The sequence below is a fragment of the Lepisma saccharinum genome, chromosome 11 (genome assembly GCF_977018435.1).
Source record: "Lepisma saccharinum chromosome 11, izLepSacc3.1, whole genome shotgun sequence".
In the NCBI taxonomy this organism is placed as follows: Eukaryota; Metazoa; Arthropoda; class Insecta; order Zygentoma; family Lepismatidae; genus Lepisma; species Lepisma saccharinum.
The window spans coordinates 5,969,013-5,993,387 of record NC_139239.1 but is presented as its reverse complement, the minus strand read 5'-3'; positions in this window follow the sequence as shown (position 1 = coordinate 5,993,387).

The window sequence follows — 24,375 nt, the reverse complement described above, 5'->3', positions numbered from 1 at the left end:
GCTCTACGATTCCAGAGGTCCAAGGCTTAAACCATCGGTAGGCATGGATGTATCATTATATTTGTTCCAGCATTCATCCTAATCACCCCAAGAAGTTGAGAAGCGACGTACAATAACTTTCTCCCTACATTCTTTCATTTGTTACCTCAACTTTCTCGTCACGGTTATCACAGTGATGAAGGAGATATGGCAATATGTTTGATTAATTGATCTTGTTTATTTTATTTCGCTTTACTACAACTTTTGGCCAATCGTAAAGTTGAGAATAAGGCTTGGATTCAAACCCGGCACCATTGGCCTCGTAGCACGCTGTGCGAACCACTCCACCAAGGAGGTCCGATAGGGTAAGGCATGGATGTATTTGTTCCATCATCCAGTTCATCATTCATCCTTGCAGTAGATAGATTGTGAAATATCTACGATGTTATAATATCTTTGTATGAAGACATTTCAATTGTTTTGTTGATTGGTTGTCAAACATGGAGTTAGCCATGTAAGATTTTGAGCTATGGATTAAACTGTTGTTTTATTTGAAATCGCCCTCCACAATGGCGCAGTGGTAGCGTCGTCGCCTTGCAATTAAGAAGTCCACGCTACCATTGCGCCATTGGTTAGGCAGATTTCATATAGAATAACAATATAAAACAGCAATTTAAAACTCAAATCAAACCAAACCAAAATTACAGTAAAACCTTGTTAATCCGGACCCCTATAAGCCGGACTTCGCTTAATCCGGACTGGCAAAAGGCAAAGGAAGAAAATGCAGAATGCAAGGTTTTAAATGTGGCTAGAAGTCAACAAGAGAACTTCCCAAAGAAAAGGCAGTCAACCACTGATGAAATTCTGTTTCCCGCAGATTTGTACTGTACTGTATAGTGTATATAGGCCTGTCCCCTTTAAATACACCATAATGAACGTGTGTTGTTGCTATAAACGGAGTTTTAATGCACTTTCTACTGTTCTTTTAGGTTATTTCAATTCAGTTAATCCGGACTTTAGTTAAACCGGTCAACTTATACCCCATTAGTCCAGATTAACGAGGTTTTACTGTATATGAAATCGAACCCGCATAAGTTATGATATTGGTAATACATCAAAAGTGCCGACGCACCCAATAACTTTTAATTCAATCAATTCAGCAATGCGGATCGTTGAGATCCTCCCAAGAGGTAGAATCTATTTACCTGTACCTGTATGGTTATCACAGCGCGCTAAGATTCCGGATTCGAATCCCGGCTGGGCGTGGGCATTCTTTGTGAGTGTCCCTTCATCAGTTTCTTATCATAAATCATCCTCATCTTCACGATTAGCCAAAAGTGGCACAAGTGCGAAGTAAAATAATTCAAATCAATCAATTCTCTGCTTTTTTCTTTTGCTCTCGTCACGGTTACAACAGGAAATGGTGGCAATATGTGGAGCCTTACCTACACACTTGTTCCTGGCAACACTGCCCTCAAGGATCTTCCGCCAGGACGATCTTAGTAACCTACCAAGGCACCAGGTGTGCTTCCGGTGAACATAGAGTGCTTTCATTTCGCGTGGATTCCTTCACATGTCATCATTACAAGGCAACTCCGGTGTACGCAAACCTCCTGCATACTTTATCAGTCTCTGAACTTGGGTAAGAGCAAATATGATTAATGCGTCTTAGGTGTGTGTGCGATCCTGGGCGGCCATGAAGTGACTGGAGAAGGGAGAATCCTAGGTAACCACGTGACAAGGAAAAGCAACCCTCTTGTCTGCGGTCTTGGTGTCGTCATCAATCATAATTTGCGTCTGAGAATAGTAATTAGTCTTCTTTTTTTAAACCAAAAAAAGGCAAATCTTCATAATTGAGGTATTTCGCGGGCTAATATGTACTAATGGAACGAGCGAGGTTTTTTCTCTATGCAAAGAATTGTTAATAACGGGATAATTTTGATATTTTGTTTCCGAAAGGGTAAACATATCCGTTTGCAAATTTAATGAGGCGACGTTGAAACGGGGACTAAAGCAGATGCAGTTTCTACGAAATGATAATCGCAAAGTCGCGAAAGCAGTAATCAGGTTCCTAGTTTAATGCAGGGGCAGTAAAGCTACAAGAGAAAGCGCGCCCCTCTTCTCCCCCTTCCCCCCGCTTCCGGATTCCACTTACCACCCTCTTTCATGATTATCTACCACGTCATCGTCTCCTTAGCTTAGATGTTGATTCATCTAGGTACGTCCGATCCTGTGCCTAAGGAAAAAAAGTCGTTACTCTCGCGCGAGATGGATGTGAAGTGATCAGCACCAAGCTCACATAGCTTCTGTGAGTTTACTTTTAAATCAAATTTGTATATTTTTTACAATAAAGTACCACTTTTCAAATATATTTTTCTTTGCTGTGGGAAATTTTTGCTTTGCGACTATTATTTCTATCTTTCAAGAAACATACTGACACCTCTTGGTAATTTTTGAACCATGTTCCTGCCATCCCTGCACTTAATGTATTGCACTATTTAATAAAAAAAGTATGTTTATATGAAACACCATATTAAGATTTCCCCTTCGTGGATGATTTTATTTTAAAAAATGTAATGTTTCATTAGATGCTATATTACAAAAAAAAAAATCAATCAATGTCAAACAACAATTTTGAAGATTTGACCCTCAAAGCGTTAAGCTGGGATGTGCCGGCCCCCGTGGCGGAGTGGTTAGCACATCGCGCTACGACGCAAGGTGTCGCGGGTTCGAATCCTGGCCTGGGCATGGATGTTTGTGAGTGTCAATTCCTCAATTTCATCATTATCATCACTCATCTCCATCTTCGTAAATTAGCCAAAAAGTGGCACAAAAAGCGAAGTAAAATAAAGCAAATCATGGCTACTATGTACCTCCACCATGTATCAAACCCGGATGCCTTGATTGCAAGTCGACGAAGTTACCACAACCCAATCTCGGGGTGGGGGGAGGGAGGATCACGCGCTGCTATAGCAACGGATATAGGGTTTAAGGGTTGACGTAAGCACCCACATGTCAACCTCTCTTACACCCTGGACTGCATTCTTGTATGGAGTAGATTTTAATAGCAAATTTTCAATGACAAGTTCTGCCACTTTCGTATAGTTGCAACACGCATAACGCCTTACATGCAAGCGAGTATCTCAGTATCTATGGGTCCCTTTTTTATTGCTGGTGACCGTATATATGGTACAGGATGCCTCAAAGGTCACCGTCCAAATCAATTGAGGAAAGACGAAATTCAAAACAGTATTTATAGGATAATTTGACATATAACAAAGACGAAAGCAAGCAGATGTACAGTAGTCCGATGCAAGTCCAGTACAGAATGTAACTCCTAATGACATCCAACAATGTCGAAATACACCACATTGTTTAGTGTTGGAGGGAAATGTCGACTTCAGTGTCGACTGTCGTGAGATCTGGTACTACCTCTGTTACGATTTCATAACATTAGGCCATCAAATCTTGGATTTGATTAATTCCCATGCTTAGAAATGCGTCAATAAATTCGCCTCCTAACGAACGCATACAAACACAAAGGTAGCACGTGGTTAATATCGTATACTACACGATGTTAAATGCACATAGCAGTAAAAATAAGTTTTTCTTTGCAGTCGATAGGAACCTTTGAAACACCACGGGTTTACGTAACGATTAACCGTTATATACTAAATTTACTTATCTAATAAATATTCCCATTCTTAGGCCTCCCAAATAGCGAAGTGATAGCGTCGTTGCCCTGTAATCAAGAGGTCCCTGGTTCGATACCTGGTGGAGGCACATAGTGGGTCGGAGACCACTTTAAACTGTAGATGAAGACCCAATTAGCCTTACAGTGCATAAAGTGGACTTGAAACACCAAATCAATCAATCAATATTCCCAATCGTAATTCATTGAAATAGTTATGAAGGTGGAGAAATTCAAATGATTGATTGATTGATTTAGTTTATTAACGTCCAATTTCTTCCACATTTGGACAAATTCAGAAAAAGCTAACTAAATTTCGTTTTAAGGTGTGAAGTAAGAATGTTGAATTTCACTTTGAAAATATGTCAAAATACAAGAAATATCAGCAATAAATAATCGTTGTAACAATTTTAAGGCCGACCTTCGTGGTGGAGTGGTTAGCACAGCTCGCTACGACGCCAGAGGTCCCGGTTTCGAATACCTGTCTGGATATGGGTGTTCTTTGTGAATGTTCCTTCATCAGTTTTAATCAAATCATTACTCATGTTATTATACATATTGTGATTTTTTTAAAAAAATTGTTTATCTTTTTATGGATCTCTTACATTTACATTGTAAAACCAAATATCTGAATTAGTTCCGGTCACCGGAACAACTTCGACACAAACAAGCAATCCATATCACCATGTATTGCAAACAAATCAACCATTGTAAATCAAAATGAATAAAACAAATAAAGAACACGAGAAAAAGGAGCAAACCTCAATTCCGAGGATACAGCTCCATAGTTTTGTTTTGAAGGCACCAGGGCTATAAGCGCATACCTGATGTATCCGGTGTCATGCTGACATTTTGCCTGTTGATCTGAATTACAGAAGAATGAAGAAAAGCAGGGATTTGGTTTCATTTTTGTTATTTAGCGTCGCTTTTCTTCCACTTTGACTAATCGCGACGATGAGGATAAGTGATGAGTAGTGGGGTTTACGGTACGGACAGCACAACTTTTAAGTGTAGAAAAGGCGAGGCTATTTGATTGAACAATCAGATTTGCTTATACTTAAAACAAAGCCAAGAGAGGCCTATACCCCAATTCTTCAGGTGTGATATGCTCTGATTTTTAAGAAATTCTGAATTTCTAGTGTAGAAAAGGCGAGGGCTCAACAGATAGATTTACCCATACTTAAAACAATACCAAGAGGGGCCTATACCCCAATTCTTCCAGTGTGATATGCTCTTAATTTTAAGAATTTTGAATTCTAGTGTAGAAAGGGTGAAAGCCTCTCAGACAGATTTGCTTATACTTAAAATTATGCCAAGTTCCCATATGATCTTATTGCTTATAGTGTGTTTTTCTGTCAAAATCCCAGGAATTGAATTTTAGTGTAGCTCAGATTGATTCTGCCATGTATATTAATATAAAGCTTATAGTTACTGGGTTCTGAGGCCCAGTGGAGTGTGGTGCATAGCCCCATGGTTTTTATTGCCTTGCAATCAGGAGGCCTCTGGGTTTGAGTCCTGATAAAATGTGAAGCCTCTCCTGATGGCAAAATGTTAATATTGTTGCTTTGTAAGCAAAAGGCTCGGGTTTGAGTCCTGATAAAATGTAAAGCCTCTCCTGATGGCAAAATGTTAATATTGTTGTCTTGTAAACAAGGGGCTTTGGGTTCGAGTCCTGATAAAATATTTAAGATTGAAAACATGTGGCAAAATAATATGTCCACAAGTGAGATTTTGAGAATAGTTGATATACAACTCCCAGATCTGAAAACCTGGTAAAAAGTGTTTTACAATAATATATTGTACAAAAAACTGAATTTTCTTATTTTCTCATGTTTTATAACCACCTCCTCAATACAATATGAGAAGAGCGGGCAAGCATAGTTAATTGTTTGCGTGCTTTGCCGGCACGCAAGAGACACGCTAGAAGGGAGCATTAATGATTTTTCTGTATGATTCACTGAAGAGGTCATTAATCTTTCTGTGCGTGTAACATGTCTGTAACAAGGAAAATGTAACAAAGATTATTGAGATAAAAACATATTTTCACACAGTGGCAATGAACTGTACCCCCCTCGTGCTGAAAGCAATTCTATTCTGATAATATGAGCCTAGGCAAAGACTTAGAAAATATTATGGCAGTTCAAAATCCAATTTTGTCTGCATAAGGGTCTCAGAACCCAGTAAAATGTGGGCATATTCCATTTGGAGACGTGTTAATATTGTGGCATTGTAATCAGAGGCTTTGGGTTCGAGTCCTGATATAAGATTGAAATATATGCAACTGCCCACACATAAGATATTCACTGCTAGCTGATAAACAGTTGAGGTTTGTATGTTGTACATCAGCAAAACTATCACCAAAACCTAGTTACTGCTGTTGTTTGGGTATAAAAGCACCAGCTCAGCCATTAACTGCTGAACCCAACTGATATTTTTATTAAGTATAAAGTTTGGAATTGAAGCCCAGAAAATCTTATATAATAAACAACAAGAAAAAATGCCAAAACAAAAATATTGCAATCAGTGTAATAAAAATATATCTAGTTCTCATTGGGCTAGGCATTGCCGTATTTGTAACTCTAGGAAATGCAGAAAGGCCATGAAAATATGTCCAAGATGCCATAAAATATTAAGCAAGGCATATTACAAATGGCATAAGTGTAATTCTTATGTACAGTCATCAGCATTGCCCCCGCAACCATCTACTTCTGGTCTGAAAAGAAAACACGAAGCACCTGTTAATGCTTCACCTGCAAAGCAGCCACGCTATGCACCCATACATAGCAGTTTTAATGCCCAACTTAGGGATTACCGGTTTGTATCAGAGCCAAGATGCGGCATTGAGAATTTCTTGAACAGTATAAATCCTAATCTCCAGGCAATTCTTAATGCACAAAATGGCTCTTATAAGCTCTCCCTCAAATTGTTTGTACAATATAAGAAGCCAAATGGCACAAAATTTACACAGCCCCACATAACAGAAACTGTACCTGTATATTCAAATGCAAATTCAGACACAATAATAGGCAATTTGATAGATCAATTAAATATCAAACACTCTGAATTTGCAGCAAAAGAGTCCGGATGGAGCCTATGCGGTTCATCACACAAGTTATATGTTAGTATTTCTGAATTCAACCCATTACAAGGATCTACATATTTGCCATTACCTGCCAATATCAAAAACAAAAGAGCCGTGGTCAATATAAAAAACACCGACCAGAAATGCTTTTTGTGGTGTATATTAGCTGCTTTGTATCCAGTTTCAAGGAATCCTCAGAGAATAAGTTATTACAAACAGCATGAATATGATTTTGACGATGTAATGGAGGGTTTGGAATATCCAATGTCTATTCAGAATATTGACAAATTTGAAAAAAGGGCCAGGCACATCAATGGCAAACAATTATCTATTAATGTATTTATTTGTTCCACTGGCAATTGCCCGATAGCACCTCTCAGAATCAGTACACTTGATGATGAATCTGCAATTCCGATTGATCTGCTCTTAATTGAAGGGGATGATACATGCCATTACACTCTAATACATAATCTTGAAGCTTTAGTGAGAACACAACTAGACAAAACTCATACAATATTCAAGTTGTGCAGAAGATGCTTAACTGTATTTGATGGTCAGAAAATGGTGAAAGGGGTTCGTGAAGAGAGTGCAGAAATTGCTAAAAACAAGTTAATTGAGCATCTGAAATACTGTGGCAACCATAAACCTGTTCATATGGTGATGCCTAATCCAAGTGAAAATTGCAAATTCAAAAAGTTTGAAGCCTTGTTGGAACACCCTGCATTTATTGTCTATGATTTCGAATCGAATCTCAAATCTCTTGCATTCTGTAGCCCAGATCCAGAAGAATCCTCAATTACACCATACCAGCTACATGAACCTTCCAGCTTTTGTTTTATGGTTATACGGGATGGTGTTGTCATTAAAGAATATTCATACATGGGACCAAATGCCATCAAAATATTTGCACATAGAATAGAAAATGAGTGCCGTGACATAGCATCTAACATCTTATTAAAATCAAAGCCCATGTTGCCTTTAACAGAGGAACAGATTGAAGATTTCAACAATACAGAAAAATGCCCGGTATGTGATTCTGAATTTTCAGATACAAATATCAAGGTACATCACCATTCTCATACAGATGGTCGATATAAACAGGCCCTGTGTAATAGCTGTAATATTAAGATCAAGAGACCAAGATTTATCCCCATATTTTGCCATGGAGCATCCAATTATGATTTCCATCATCTGATCAGGTACGAGGGGTTTGAGAAGCAGAATTTAAATATTTTAGCTGAAAATGATGAAAAATATATATCTATTAGCAAGATAATTAAAGTTGATGGTGTTTCTATTCAATTAAGATTTCTTGATTCTTACAGATTTTTACCGGCTGGCCTGGCTATACTGGCCTCTCAATTATCTGATGATGACTTGAAAATCACACGTGCCTTGTTTCCAGATCAGGACCTGAAATTAATTAGGCGGAAGGGTGTATATCCATACGACAATGTTACAGATTTTTCTAAATTTGATGAGTGTTCCCTGCCACCACAAGAAGCATTTTATAGCAAAATCAGAGCATCTGGAATCACTGATGAAGATTATCACCATGCCCAGTTGATGTGGAACAGTTTTAAATGCAAGACATTTGGTGATTATCACATGGCTTATTTGAAACTTGATGTCACTCTCTTAGCTGATATATTGCAAACATTCAGAAAATCTTCCATGCAAAATTATGGACTGGACCCAGTGTATTTTTACAGTGCCCCTGGTCTAGCATGGGCTGCAACGTTTTTGAATACCAAAATGCAATTGGATCTGATCCACGATCAAGATAAGTATCTGTTTATGGAGGAATGTATAAGAGGAGGGATGGTGCAATGTTCCCAGAGATATGCCAGAGCAAATAACAAGCATATGCCTGATTATGATCCAGCACGGCCATCAAATTATATACTTTATGTGGATGCAAACAACCTCTATGGTCACGCCATGATGCAAAAACTGCCATATGCAGAGCTTGAGTGGGTTGAAGATTTCAAAATTGAAGATCTTCAGGACTTTGATGACAGTGAATATGGCCTCTTCTTAGAGACTGATCTGATAATTCCAGATCATTTGCACAACAAATTTTCTGATCTGCCCCCAATTCCCGAGGTTAGGTGCCCACCTGGTTCTAAACAGAAGAAGCTCATGATGACCCTGGAGCCGAAACAGGGATATGTCATATATTACAAAAACCTCCAGTTCCTGATGAAACATGGTGTTCAAGTGACCAAAGTTGGCAAAGTTTTGAGGTTCAGGCACTCAGAATGGTTGAAACCATACATTGACACAAATACAGAGCTTCGAACATCTGCAAAAAGCCAATTTGATAAGAGCTTGTTTAAATTGATGGTGAATTCAGTGTATGGCAAAACAATTGAAAATGTCAGGAAACATACAGATGTTAAAATAATTACTGACCCCAGCCGGAGCAAAAAATTGGTTGCAAAGCCTAATTTCAATTACAGAAGAATTTATGATGAGCACATGGCACTTTTCAACATGATGAAAACAAAGATCAAGTTTGATAAACCTATTTATGAAGGGGCTGTGATATTGGAATCGTCCAAATTACATATGTTAATATTGTATTATGATGTGCTGAAACCTTTTTATGGTGATCGTGTAAAATTATTGTACATGGACACGGATAGTTTTATTCTTGATATTCAAACAGAAGATGTTTATCAAGATATGTCACAGCCTGAATTGTTTCAATACTTTGATACCAGTGAACATACAAGAATTCAACCCCACAACAAAAAGGTGCCTGGCAAGTTAAAAGATGAGACACTTGGTGATGTTATTGTGGAATTTGCTGGGTTAAGTGCCAAGGTGTACAGTTTTAAAACATGTAGTGCTGTTGTCAAAAAGGCCAAGGGCATTGGCAGAGTTACTGTGGAAAAAGATCTTGAATTTGAAGATTATAAAAATTGCATCAAATCCCAGAATTCAATCAGAACATCAGAAAATAGAATTCAGAGTGAGAATCACTTGCTGACTTCAAATATTGTAACAAAAGTGGCTCTGGACCCACATGATGATAAGAGATGCATTTTATCATGCGGCATACATACTCTACCATGGGGGCATTGTGATTTGAAAAATGGAAAAAAATGCCCAATTACAGAGCATGATTTGAAATAAATAAACATGCCTATGAACTTATTTGGGTTCAAGAAACAGGCTATTATGGACCTGCCGACACCACAACCCTCTCCTGATTTACAATCTGTAATGTCTAAACTGAGTGGCTTGTTAATTATTCATCTGAACAGCATACTTACAGATAATGATGATGAAACAGGCAAAACATTGTACATATTTAACAATAATTTAAATCATTACCAATTACCTGTAGGTGGGCAATTGCAATTTATTACAACCCCTGAGGGTGATGTCAAGATTTCAGTAGGGAGAAATATTTATAGAATTAAGCACTCAAACATGGTTTCTGGCACTGTATATACTGTTTCTGCTGGTGACTGCTTATATATTGAGGTCCCTGGATCTTATGACAAGCTTATACCCTTTTTTATAGAATTAAGAATCAGATACTCTATAATAAATAACCACTAAAAGAAAATGCCTAATGATATATTTGGCCATACAAGACATGAAGATCACAGTGATGAGATTCTTATGCTTGATGTCAGAGTCAAGAAATTAAGAAGTGATTTACAAGCTTTACAAACCACACTCAATGCCAGTCTTCAATTAGAAATTACAAATTTACAATCACAATGCATGGACCCTCTTCTCAAAATTGATTCCGAACTCAAGTTATTGCTTCAGAAATATACTGATTTGGCAACATTAGATAATTTTCAAAGTTTAGAAGAAGCTGTAGCAGCTCTTCAAGCCAAATTTAAGACCCAGGCTACCAACTCTGAGCAATTGAAACAACAATTGGAAGAGCAGATAAATAATGTCCAGGCACAGCTCCAAACAATTGTCAAAAGCATAAAATCACAAGAAGATTTTGATCTAGTCATTTCCACTCTGAAAGAACAGATTCAGTCACTCCAGATACCTAACCTGGATCCTCTACACAATGCCATAGCCGAGGTTAAAGAAAAAATTGAGACGCTTGAAAATTTTATGAACAACTTGCCATCTTCTGATGCTTTGAATGCAATAACTCGGAGTGTAGCAAACATTAAGCTGCAACTCGAAACATATGAAGATTTTGGAAAAATTCAAAGTACCATAACCCATCTTGAAGGTACAATAGCAGCAGTGCAAAGTGATTTGGCAAATGTACAAGAAACTCGCCTGCCCGGTATTGTAGACACACTTGTCAGTGTCCAGCAACAGATCACAAAGCTTGAAAACCTCAACACTGAATCTGAGCTATCTCATTTTCATCACTTGATAGATGATATCCAAACAAAACTTGAAATTTTACAACAATCCACACCCACTCAGGCAGATATAGCCCTGCTCCAAAATGCTATGCAAAATGTGGCCGATGCTTCTGAATTAAACAATGTGAAATTGGCACTTGAATCTTTGCAAAATACAGTATCAAATCTTCCCACATCACAGGAACTTAAAAATATTAAGAGGGCAGTGAATAGGATATTGAAATCAGAAGATATCAAGAATATCCAAGCAGAGATCAAACATCTCACTCAGACAGTGGCCACTCTTCCAACCAATCAACATATTAATGAATTGCATGCCCTGTTTGAGGATATCAGAAGACAGGTCCATGATCTTACTGCTCAAAATTCAAAATTGGCAGTTGTTGAAAATTTGCAACAAATTGTAGCTAATATCAAGCAACAGCTAGGGACCATGGAATCCAATCAAGCAAATGCTCTGTCTGTTTTTGCCACCCAGCTACAAGAGATTGTGCAACAATACAAGAAACTCATTGTGGACATAAAAATCAAGCCAGGCCACGATGATGTTGTTAGGACCATCAATGAGCATCTTGAATCTGTAACAAGCAGATTGCTTACAGCAGAAAAGGAAATAACAGGCATAATCGAGAATCCAAAACATTCAGTAATTCTTGAATTGTACAGCATCCCCAACAAAGAATATGATTCACCATTTACACCAGGTGGCAAAATATATATGCTGTCCCCTGCACAATTTTATTATCAGTTTTTTGTTGGGGGCACACTGAGACCAATCAAGATCAAATATTGGCTTCAACCACAGGCACACCACTACCCCACCTTATCAATAACAAATGCTGACAACAAACCGAAAATCACCAGTGTAGAATTAGAGGATTTTACAGACCCCAATACATTAGAAACAGCCTATACTGAAGATGATGGCACTTTGGAATTTAAAATACAAATAGGGGACAAATTATATTTAGAAAATCCTGCAGTATCAGCTGCTGAACACCCCATAGTTGCAATATTCTTGTTTACATATTATGTCTAGACAAATTATAGTTGATGAATTACACAGACAGGCCAGACATAATTTTAAGAGACTCCCAGTAGTCACAAAGGGCATAGATGATTTATGGCAGAGCGACTTGATTGAGTTGTCAAGTGGGCAGTTGAAAAACTTAGACAAAATCAACAAGGGCTACAAGTATCTACTCACTGTAATAGACACATTTTCAAAATTTGCCTGGGCTGTGCCACTCAAATCCAAGACTGGAACATGTGTTACAGAAGCCTTCAGGACAATCATCAATCATTCAGGAAGATCACCGCGCTATTTGCAAACAGATAATGGCAAAGAATTTTATAATTCAGTGTTTCAACAATTTATTAAAAGCCAGGCAATAAAACATTATTCGAGTTACAGTGATCTCAAGGCCTCAATTGTAGAGAGATTCAACAGAACCTTAAAAAATCTTATGTATAAACAATTTACCCTCCAAGGTAATTATAAATGGATTAATATTCTTCCAGAACTTCTACATAAATATAACAACTCGGTCCATTCCACAATCAACATGAAACCCTCTGAAGTAACTTCATCTGATGAGCAAAAATTGATCAGGACTGTTTATTATCCTAGATACCAGCCAACAACAAGAAGGGCCAAATACAGGGTGGGTGATCAAGTAAGAATCAGCAAATATAAGCACTTATTCAAAAGAGGCTTTACAAGAAACTGGAGCACCGAATTATTTACAGTAGTTCAAGTTAAACCTGGGACCCTTAACACATATATAATAAAAGATCACCGAGGAGAAATTCTCAAAGGCAGGTTCTATGAACAAGAGCTCAGCAAAACTAAACAGCCTGACACATATCTCATAGAAAAAATTATCCGCAGAAAAGGCAACAAGTTACTTGTCAAATGGCTGGGTCATCCAGAAAACAGCTGGATCGATGCAGACAAAATAATAATATGAGCACCTGGGATGTTATAAAAAGGCTGCCAGAACCTGAACAACAGAATAAGAGAAATGGAGTGCTGCTGCCTGATAATATTAGGTGTCTTATTGTTGGGCCATCTGCTTGTGGTAAAACTACACTAATGGTTGATAATTTTTTATTGGCACCCAACTGGTTAGACTGGAAAAACAGGCACTTGTATGTCTTCTCTAAGAGCTTGGAACAATTAAATTATCAGCAGTTGATGAAGCTATATGATGGATTGGATATAGCCACTTTTGAACCAGATGTTAAGCCACTCCATGAATGTCTCGATAATTCTGTTGTTGTGTTTGATGACGTTATACTGGATAATCAAAACAAGGTTAGAAATTTCTTTACACAGGGGCGGCACAAAAACATTGATTGCTTCTACCTGGCACAGACTTTTTCAAAAATACCGAAACAGCTGATCCGAGACAACAGCAATTTTATATGTGTGTTTCATCAAGATCATACCAACCTCAAACACATACATGATGAATATGTAGGTGGGGACTTGAGCTACAATGATTTTTCCAAGTTTTGCAGCAAGTGCTGGAACCAGGACAGTTATGGGTTTGTCACAATTGATATGACAAGAACACCCAATAGCGGCAAATACAGAAGTAAAATCAACGATTTTCTAGACGTTGAGACGTATATAAATAACCATGAAAAGGCCAATCATTGATGATCTTAAGTTAAGAGATTATCTTGTAAAAAGATTCAAGGGATGGAAATCAGAGAACCGAGGAATTTATGAAAAACACAAACAAACAGAACAGCCTGTAATTGATGCTATTAATAATTTAGGTAAGAATATCAAAACTGTTACAGAGCAAAATCAAGATTTGATCACGGAGCTTGTACCTGTAGCTGCTAGGAACATATTAGATTATCCATTCACCCCACTTTCCAGTATTCATACACCTAGTCCTGTTGCTCCTAGAAGAATTGAAGCTACTCAGGATCCTATTGAATTGGGTCTTCTTGCTCAAAAATATTTAACCACACCTAAAGACAACAAAGATGAGGTCTTTGGCTTATATGCTGACACAGAGCTTGATGGGAGCATCATTCATAGAATTGGCAATTTCAGGGTAACATTTATGGGAGATGATCTAATTGTATATTCAGAATCTCGTCTCGGAGAAAAAGGTGCTTTTGTTAAGTACACCGGCACACCTGGATTATGGGAACTAATAACTAGGAAGAGACCTGGCAGCTATACAGATCAAGATTATGAGGATTACAAAGAAATATTAATAAAATCAGATGCTCTATACCAGAACAATGATCCCACACAAAAAAGAGTCAAGTCGAGCAGTGGAGCAAAATACAATAATTTAATCAAGCCCATATGGTCACAGATCAAGACTGGCAGTGGAATCAAACAATACAACACCCTGCCCAAAGAATTTGTGTGGGTTGATGATGTCAGGAAACTTGTAGATAGGTTATTGGTGATAGCTGGGGAGGAAAATGCTGGGAACCACAATTTTTACAATGAAAAGGTTGGAATTATGGACATGATAAGCACAAAATTGTCTAATTTTATAGTGAATGATCCTAAAGGGATTGGATATCTCATAAAAATTATTAATACTCTACCACCTAAATTTTGGAATATTTCTGAGGGTCGGGGCCTTGTTAATGACATTATAAACAAGCTGCCATTTGAACTACACATTCCAGGCTATCAGTATTGTGGTCCCGGTACAAAATTGGATCATAGATTAAACAGAGGGGATCCTGGTGTTAATCCCCTAGATGCTGCTTGTAGAGACCATGACATAGCATACAACACACATTCTGATCTTGACAAGAGACATGTTGCAGACAAGAAATTAGAAGAAGCTGCATTTGGTAGATTTGTAAGCAAAGATGCTTCTTTAAGTGAGAGAATATCAGCATTGGGAACCACCATAGCTATGAGCACCAAACAAAAACTGGGGTGGGGGTTGTAAATAATAAACCTACAATGAAGGCCAAGGGTGTTATGTATCAGATACCTTATGCAGGTCTTAAATCTCTTAAAACTATTGATAGTCTTTTGACCAAAAAGCAGCGCAAGAAAAAAAGCTCTTGTATTGCAAAGGGCCATGGTATGAAATTGTTGCTTAGTACCCCCCAATTAAAAAAATTACAGCAATCAAGAAAAAAATTGCATACAGGGGGATTCATATTTACCATCCCGGCCATCTTAGCTGCTCTCGGGGCTGTTGGGAGCTTGGCTGGGGGATCAGCTGCCATAGCAAAAACAGTAATAGATGCCAAGAAAAATAGGGCAGAATTAGATGAGCAGAGGCGCCATAACCTGGCCATGGAGAAAAAAGGCAAAGGTGTTAAGAGAGCCATGAATAAGTTTAAAAAAAACAAGAGCCGCTTACAAACCAAGATATTGAAGCTTTAATCAAGCCACTGGGCATCAAACATTTTAGGGGTGTGTACATGTCTGATTCTTTACCAGAGCAACCACTCAACAAAGAGTGTGGCATTGTTAATTTGGATGAGTACAAAAATCAGGGCACTCACTGGATCTGTTATCTTAAATATTTAAAAAATGAGGCATTTGTGTTTGATTCATTTGGAGGTGTTCCACCTGAAAATTTAATAAAATATCTAAAATCACCTAATCTTTATTACAATAATGCCCGTGTTCAGAACTTCAAAGATGTTAATTGCGGACATTTGTGTTTATCTGTTCTTAGATATATGTCTCAAATAAATAAACCATCAATTGAAAATTTTCAAAAGGCCTTGTGGTATCTGAAACATCATGGGGGTATTCCATCTCACCAGCCAAAATTCAATATTGAAACTCAAATTACATGATGACATAGTGTATCCCAAAACAATAGCTCTCAGAGCATTTTACGGCATGTACCTGATCCCTAATATTACACACCACAACAACACAATTGCAGTAGGGGATCAAAAAATTGTCATCACTCCAGGGCAATATAATCTGTCCACTCTAAATGCTCAATTACCCAGAGGTGTAGTGTTAAGTCAAAATTCTGTCACTCACAGAGTAGAGATTGTGTCTGCTACAGAAACAGTGCATCTGGGTACTATAGGAGAGCTGTTAGGCTTTGAGAACAACACAAAACTTGAAGCAGCCATCAAACACACTGCTATGAATATACCCAAATTCTTAGCCATAGAGACTCTGAATATTCACTGTAATGTGGCCGAGGGTATGATTACCAAATCAAATGGCATAGGCACTCACAAACAAACTGGCATCATTGCAACATTCAAACCTAATTCCGAATTCATGGAGCCCATCATCTACAATCCATCCCCAACATTATATTTTCCTGTGTGTCATAACAGAATAGATAATATTGAATTGATGGTCACTAATGAAAAAGAAGAATTAGTTGATTTTGCTGGAGCCACAACAACTGCTATCATAGAGATTAACATTTAAATAAAAATACATACAATGGAAAATATTGAGAGTTATGAGCTACAATCATTCCCTCCAAACAGGAGGACATTTGCAAATTTAAATCAACCCAACACAGAGATTGAGGTTGATCTTGATGTAGGGGATGGATTTATACACCCCCACAGAGCAGATCTATACATCAAATTTGATGTTGTAAAGCTCGATGGAACAGATTATCCGGCAAATTCAAATATAAGATTGGTGGACAATTTTGTGCCGCATCTGTTCTCTGAAATTGAGATCAGAAAGCATGGCGTTGTTATAAACAGAGTAGATTATCCCGGCATTACCTCCACAGCTTTGGCCACATTAAAATTATCCAAAACCGAGGCTTCATACTACAGAATCGGTGGATTTGAAGCTGGTGATAAGATATTATCCAAGAACCATACAGTGCTGTTCCCCATGCGCCTGTTGCCAGGATTCTTCTCAGATTACAAAGATATTATGTGGAAGGGCGGGTTAAGAATCACATTTAGAAGAGCTGCCAATGATAATAATGCTTTGATGAGGTACAGCACATTAAACCCTACAGGAGAAGCTCTGCCTAATACCCTACCTGATGCAGGAAAATGCATTATTCAGACTATGGAGTTAAGAATCCCAGTTGTTGAATATGAGGCCAGTTATGCTCTTAAATACAAAGCTGATATAGTAAAAAATCCACAGATTCCTCTGCAATTTTATACATATCAATGCGTACAGAAGCCCGCATCTGGCACATATTATGAATTTGATGCTACAAACTCATTCTCCAGCATACAATATGACATGCCTGATTTTGTGGTGGTACTGTTTCAGACTGGGAGACACAATAATCAGGAAAAAAATTCAAGTAGATTTGATAACTGCAACATCAAGAACATTTATCTTAAAAATGGCAGAAATGAGGTATTTCCTAGAGAAAATTATAATTTAGACATGTCCAAGGATGATTTTCTTAAATTATATGAGGCTTTTTCTTCCTTCAAGCGCGTCACTACTGGCAATACTGACCTGTACTACACACCAGATGAATTCAAAACACAGAGACCCATGTTTGTAATTAACACTTCAAAAAGGAAACAAGTTGTGGTTAATGACAGGACAAACATTAAAATTATCTGTGAATTTCACGAGGCTTTACCTGAAGACACAATATGCAGTGTTATTCTTATAGGTGAAAAATCATATGTTTATGATGTGAGAAATGAGAGAGTCACAGAGCAGTTCTAGAAGCACGATTCAAACACAGAGGCCCTTGATTACAAAACAATAATACCAACACTTTGCTGTCAGAGAGGCCCCAGACACTCTACCAGCTTTGAAACCTCAACTGTATTATCAGCTAGCAGTGAATATCTTATGTGTGGGCAGTTGTATGTATTTCAATCTTATTCAGGACTCGAACCCAAAGCCCCTGATTACAATGCAGCAATATTAACACTTCTCCAAATGGAATATGCCCACATTTTACTGGGTTCTGAGACCCTTATGCAGACAAAATTGGATTTTGAACTGCCATAATATTTTCTAAGTCTTTGCCTAGGCTCATATTATCAGAATAGAATTGCTTTCAGCACGAGGGGGGTACAGTTCATTGCCACTGTGTGAAAATATGTTTTTATCTCAATAATCTTTGTTACATTTTCCTTGTTACAGACATGTTACACGCACAGAAAGATTAATGACCTCTTCAGTGAATCATACAGAAAAATCATTAATGCTCCCTTCTAGCGTGTCTCTTGCGTGCCGGCAAAGCACGCAAACAATTAACTATGCTTGCCCGCTCTTCTCATATTGTATTGAGGAGGTGGTTATAAAACATGAGAAAATAAGAAAATTCAGTTTTTTGTACAATATATTATTGTAAAACACTTTTTACCAGGTTTTCAGATCTGGGAGTTGTATATCAACTATTCTCAAAATCTCACTTGTGGACATATTATTTTGCCACATGTTTTCAATCTTAAATATTTTATCAGGACTCGAACCCAAAGCCCCTTGTTTACAAGACAACAATATTAACATTTTGCCATCAGGAGAGGCTTTACATTTTATCAGGACTCAAACCCGAGCCTTTTGCTTACAAAGCAACAATATTAACATTTTGCCATCAGGAGAGGCTTCACATTTTATCAGGACTCAAACCCAGAGGCCTCCTGATTGCAAGGCAATAAAAACCATGGGGCTATGCACCACACTCCACTGGGCCTCAGAACCCAGTAACTATAAGCTTTATATTAATATACATGGCAGAATCAATCTGAGCTACACTAAAATTCAATTCCTGGGATTTTGACAGAAAAACACACTATAAGCAATAAGATCATATGGGAACTTGGCATAATTTTAAGTATAAGCAAATCTGTCTGAGAGGCTTTCACCCTTTCTACACTAGAATTCAAAATTCTTAAAATTAAGAGCATATCACACTGGAAGAATTGGGGTATAGGCCCCTCTTGGTATTGTTTTAAGTATGGGTAAATCTATCTGTTGAGCCCTCGCCTTTTCTACACTAGAAATTCAGAATTTCTTAAAAATCAGAGCATATCACACCTGAAGAATTGGGGTATAGGCCTCTCTTGGCTTTGTTTTAAGTATAAGCAAATCTGATTGTTCAATCAAATAGCCTCGCCTTTTCTACACTTAAAAGTTGTGCTGTCCGTACCGTAAACCCCACTACTGTGATGATATGATCAAATTAGTGAAGGGACACTCGCAAAGAACACCAATGCCCAGGTGATTCGAACCCGGCACCCCTGGCGTCGTAGTGCGCTGTGCTAACCACTCCACCACAAAGGTAGGCAGAAAGCAAGGAAGAAAAGGTGAATGAATACTTTCTCTATCGTCATGCATGGGAAATTGAATGTGCGAAGCGACAGTAAAGAGAACTTACGCACTAATTCAATATTAACTGATGAGAATAGGGAACCTATATTCATTAGTAAAGGAGATATGTTTTCATAGAATTTACGTATTTTAGATTTTCTGCGATTTGACTTTCTAAGTCAACTTTTAGTGCAGTCACTTTAGACGATTTTTTTTTCGAAATAAAGGAACTAATTCATAACAAGTTGAAATTTGGTATATAACGTCTTTATAGCATTAATAACAAAGTCCCCGGCGATCACCAGTACGTTAAGGCCGCCATATTGAAAAATGGCAGGGAGTGAAAGCTTTCACGAAGTTGTCACTATCGTAATGCATACCTGTAGGTAACGCACACCGCAACAACATATCTGATTAAGAGAGTTCGTCGCTTTCATCGTTGTCATGTTGGTCATTGACGTTTCACCATTGTCTTCTCTGGAAACACTGAAAACAAGAATGGATTTCGTAGATGAAACACCTTGGCAAGGGACATCTGAAGTCTGCTTGCATGGTACTACATTCTCCATCACAGTTTTTGGTAGATCCTGATAGTGACAACTGATTTATTTTGTGAACAGAACGAGACACGTGAAAACAATAGCCCACCTGATGAGACGGCAAATATTACAGAATGTTGCCATACCTTACATACCAAACACATTTGCCAAATCCCATTCTGTTACACGTCAATTCCATCCTCATGAGAAATATTGAAATTATCCACTGCGCTTCCAATATGGCGCCGTTACCTACCGTGTCAATGATGTGCAGAAAACTTAACATGTTGTAATTGATGTTACTAGTGTTATATGTATCTTTGATTGATTGAGTTAGTGTTTTAACTTCACTTTATACACAGTAGGGCTAATTAGGACTGAACCTACAGTTTAAAGTGGGATCCGAACCACTATGTGCTTCCACCGGGTATCGAACCCGGGACCCCTTGATTACAATATCAAACAAACCCCTATATCAAACAGCAAGCTATTGTCAATTAGTTCTATATTTACTGAAAACTTGAATTTATCCGCCATTTTTCAATATGGCGGCCTTAACGTACGGGTGATTGCCTATGTTGTTATTAATGCTACAAATACGCTACATGGCAAATTTCAGCTTGTTATGAATTAGTTACTTTATTTTTCCTATTTTGACTGCACTGTATAATTACTTGGACAATTTCGGAATTTTTTTATTTAAAAATTGACAAAGCTATCTTCGGCACACACTGTAGCATGCTGTGAGGGCATAGGGAGGTGGGGGGAGGTTTAAGTATGGTCCTACACATTCAAAATGTCAACCACTTGTAAAGATGATGTAATGAGCACCACGCTCCGGGCTTCTCATCCACACCCTCTAGGGTTTCCCAAAGTATCCATTTATGAGAGGCAGAGTGGAAAGCCATTCCATGCAGGATCACTACTTGGAAAACCCCACCTGAAACCACCAACACGAGGAATCGAACCAGGGGTCACCCGTGTTGCAGTCAGACACCATACAAACAGAATCACCAGCTCCAATTAATTTCATGTATTAAATGAAATATACGTTACATTCGTGATTTGTAATTGAAGATATTCCATTAACTATAATGGTCATAAATCTTCCTTAAACAAAATAATTAATTGGCGTTCTTTCAACACTTATATGCCTTAAGTTCGTCATTTGTAATTGAACAATTATTTCAGTAATTGTCTTAAACCTTCCAGCCAATAGTAACTTACTAAGTTTATTTTCACATTGTCCTCATCAATTTCTTCCTTGTCAATGATTTTTTTTAAAAATGTATCAATTAAGTAAATTATATTTACATTTAAGTTTCTTATTTGTCTCTTATGTGTACTATTGGGTTAGGTAATAAGACAATGGAAAGAATGTGAAATGGATGTGAAATATTTTGGACGTCACCAGAAATTTTAGTAGGGTGTGGGGGCTCAGGCTAATAGTAGAAATTATAACATAAATAATAATTATTATCATGGTTATGATTGGCATCATTCAATGGTGACCATTGTAAACTAAAATAAAATCAATTTTATGCCAAATTTATTATTATTATTTTTATCGTTCGGGAAAACTCATCCGTTCGATTCACCAGATGAGTGAATGGTAACAACTGTTTGTTATATTTTTTTATATTCCATACAGTCAGTGTGCTGAAATGTATAGTTATTCTATTTTGTTGTTAACATTTACACATCTCGTTAAATAAAAAAGAATCCTTAAGATATAAGGGGAAATTTTGCTCATAAAGTTTATGTTGAGTGACCTCTCACAAAAATCTAATTTTTGAAATTTCGAAAACTGTGGAACCATTTAATATTCTACAATTTATATAGTAGAATATGAAAACATAACCTGTTTCTGTATTTGCACTGAATTGTTTTTCGGTCTATTGCAATTTTAACTTTAACTATTCTGTTGGAATACTAACTAACTGAACTTTATGCCTGTTTATAATAATGGAAATAACAAGCTTAACGATGCCTATTACTAGTTCGACCTACTCTTTCTATGGAAGCGTCCATGTCGTAAGTTAAATGTATCATCCCATCATTGGCCTGATATAATTGCAATAAGCTTGGTCGTTGGTCACCCTCAATATGTAGTACAGGGCACATCTAGCATGAATGCACTCAGGATGACTAAGGAGGGGAGGTTTGAATATGTTTAGTTATTATAGCTAATATCTTAACATAATGTTAACATTGGGATATACTAGACGATTTGATTTGATTTTTGTTATTTAGCGTCACTTTTCTGCCACTTTTGGCAATTCGTGACGATGAGAACGTGCGATGATGATGAAACAGAGGAAGGGACACTCACAGAGAACACGAAAGCTCAGGCAGGGATTCGAACCCACGATCTCTGGCGTCGTAGCGCGCTGTATTACCACTCCGCCGCGCAGGTCGGCTATACATACACCAGACGTTATTTATATGAGAAATGTTAGGCTCATAAAGTGATAAGTATAATCCTGTTCAATATATCCCGAGTAACTAAATGCACATAGAGTACCAAAAATATATTCCACTAGGCTGTTCGACAATAGGGTGAGAATTATATTATCAATTACACCTAAAGGAACCTGATAATTTGAATAAGCGATAATAATAATGGGAAACTTTTATTTTCTCTGGGACATGTGCACATTGCACATTATCACGTCGATACACAAATTCTAAAACAAACTTAATCTTCTGCTTTGAAGATATCGACCAGAAGTATTGCACCAAGCACCTTTCATCGATAATTGTGCAAGTCTCTATGTACTCTGTCCGTGCTAACCATGATGTATAGTAAGCCATTGCAACGTTCAGAGATTTATTTTGGTGGATTGAATTACTTACCTTAAAGCTCCGTTGTTCTGTCCCCAATTGAAATCTGCTCGAATAATACAAATAATGACGATATTTTCTGAAATGTTATCTAAGTAAGAAGAAATCTACGGTGTGCTTTCCTGATATTGAAAAAGCATAATGATTCATTTCTAAGCGCATATGTACCAGAAGTAGCTATTCGGTCTCTTAAAGAGGTGTGTTATTGTATTAATATTTTTTAGTTTATGTTTTACAGGGGCGATATTTGAGACGTTATTATTGTCCCTTCACACCTTTTCAACATAGAAATTCACACATAAACTTGGGCCATTGTTGTGTTAAAATTGTTGTGATACTGAATTTAGCTACTGTGCAATTGTTAGTTTTATTTATTCAGAATAGATTAAAACATTCAGACTTACCCGAGACGACTGCTGTTTGCCTTACACACGCTTGGAAGTAATCTGATCCCATCAATGTTTTAATTATAAAATATCTGGAATACAAACGTAGATTTTTTATTTAGGATTTGAGTTTTATAATTGTTCTTTAATATTTTATTGCCAACAACTTCTTTTCTCCATGAAGAGTATATCTACACTTACTATGCAATGCAAAGGGCCTGGATTCGTTATAATTTACAGCTTCGTTGTAGCTACGAGCATGTAAGAAATTTGTTCACATCAAGATTGAAGAATGAGAAAACTGGTGAATCATCTATGGAAAAGGAAAATTTTCCATTGTTTCTTTAATATGTTAGACAACTTTCAGAGAAAACGTTTAACGTTTTATTTTAGTCATCTTTTGTGGGTAATATTTATATTTCAACTAGTAGGGAAAATATAGTTTTTGATGATCAGATTCCAGATTACGTAATAAAATTAAAAGTAATAGAAAATTATGGAAAATATGATATCGAAACTTCCACAGCACGATTACGCTTAAAGTCACAGTCGAATGTTTGATAAGGAATCCTGAGTTCGATAATTGGTTCAAGCACATAGTGGTTTGGATCCCACTTTCAACTGTAGGTTCAGTCCCGATTAGCCTTACTGTGCATAAAGTGGAATTAAAACATCAACTCCACCACCACAACTGAATGGCTGATGATTCTCCTTATCTTTCATCGCTTTTCAACTTTTCTAATAGGGGTGACGAGGATGAATTATGGTAAAGGAAAATCGACAAATATGAAGAAACACCAACATCAATTGGAACTCAACAGTTACGAGATATTTTGCCAGTCTAAGAATTGACTAAATTTATGATAATTTACATAATATTTTTCAAGGTGTTGACATAGATGGTTGTGTTAATTAGTCTATAGGCAGTGTTCTTTCAGAAACGAATATAGAAAATATGTAATCTTTCTGCAATAGATATAAATTTTGCAGCTCAATGTAGTAAATACTAATGATGGTAATATTATTCATAATTGTATTAGGTATTATTATATTTAAAAGTTTTATTATTTTCATAAATTTAAATATAACATTTGTTAAACGTAAAGTGTTAATAATTATGGGTATGTGTAACTTGATTTATTTAAATTAAACGCTTATGCTTGTTATTTAGTTATTTATTTTTCTCACCTATATTATACTTCATTATGACATATGTTATGCAAATTTCTGAATACTTCTGTATTCGATTTA